Here is a 1456-nt window from a genome sequence, read left to right as displayed (position 1 = left end):
TCTTTGGAATCAAGAGAAGTTCTTAACCAAAGAACATGAAGACCATTATCACAAAATAATGGGTCTGAGGTCAGTGATCCCGGAAGTTAAATTTGATCTGAAAGAAGATGAATATCCAGGGATCCAAGAGCAAATTCGAAACAGAGGATGGGAAGTTCTAACCAATCCTGAGATAAAAGTTGGAAGAAATATGGTTCAGGAATTCTACTCAAATCTGTGGTTGACAGATAAGCAGAGAATGACTGGAACTGCTTTCCATACCTACAGAACCATGGTCAGAGGGAAAGTTATCTACTTCCATCTGGACAAAATAAGAGAGGTCTTCAAATTGCCTCAACTGCAAGATGATCCTGAATCCTTTAATAAGAGAATGGTGAGAGCAGATAAAGGGTTGGATCAAGTTCTAGAGGACATTTGCCTCCCTGGAACTAAGTGGATAACCAATTCAAAAGGTGTCCCAAACCAACTCAAGAGGGGAGACCTCAAACCAATTGCAAGAGGCTGGCTAGACTTTATTGGGCGCTCCATATTGCCCACTAGCAACTGTTCTGAGGTCACTATCAAGAGAGCAGTGATGATTCATTGCATTATGCTTGGAAAAGAAGTGGAGGTTCATCATCTGATTGCTTATGAGATCTACACAATTGCAAATAAGAATTCCACTGAAGCCAAACTGGCTTACCCAAGCTTGATCTCCTTGCTCTGTAAAGAGACTGGGGTGAAGATGGGAGTAGATGAATTCATACCCATTGAACATCCAATCACCAAGAAGTCAATGGAAGGACAAATGCAAGACAACTCTATCAAAAAGAGGGCGCAGGAGTTCCTCCCTGAATTTCCTGAAATTGACTACTAGGCCAGCCTAGAAGCATCTATCACCAAATTGCAAGAGACTATGGAGCAACTGAAGGAAGAACAGCAGAATCAGAACTGCATGCTCTGCAAATTGCTGAAGGAACAAGAGAAGCAGGGGCGTGAAATTCAAGAGTTGAAACGCCAAAAGTTCTCCCCTCAAATTGAGGGAGCATCCACTTCTCAAAATCAAGGTTATTGAGTCCTAACTCTGTGATAACCTCTATCATTAGGAGCTTTTTTTTGAATTTTTGTTTTCTATTACTACTAGTCTTATCTTATATCTATTTCTGAGTCTTGTTCTTAATTCATGATTAATAAAATTTAAAGTTCATGCCTTAAAGCTATGAATGTCCTATGAATCCATCACCTCTCTTAAATGAAAAGTGCTTTAATCACAAAAGAATAAGAAGTACATGATTTCGAATTCATCTTTGAAACTAGTTGAATTAGTTTGATGTGGTGACAATACTTTTTGTTTTCTGAATGAATGCTTGAACAGTGCATATGTCTTTTGAATTTGTTATTTTAAGAATGTTAAAATTGTTGGCTCTTGAAAGAATGATGGAAAAGGAGAACTGTTATTGAGGATCTGAAAAATCAT

The sequence above is a fragment of the Arachis duranensis genome, chromosome 5 (assembly GCF_000817695.3).
Source record: "Arachis duranensis cultivar V14167 chromosome 5, aradu.V14167.gnm2.J7QH, whole genome shotgun sequence".
NCBI lineage: Eukaryota > Viridiplantae > Streptophyta > Magnoliopsida > Fabales > Fabaceae > Arachis > Arachis duranensis.
This window is presented reverse-complemented; position numbering follows the sequence as displayed.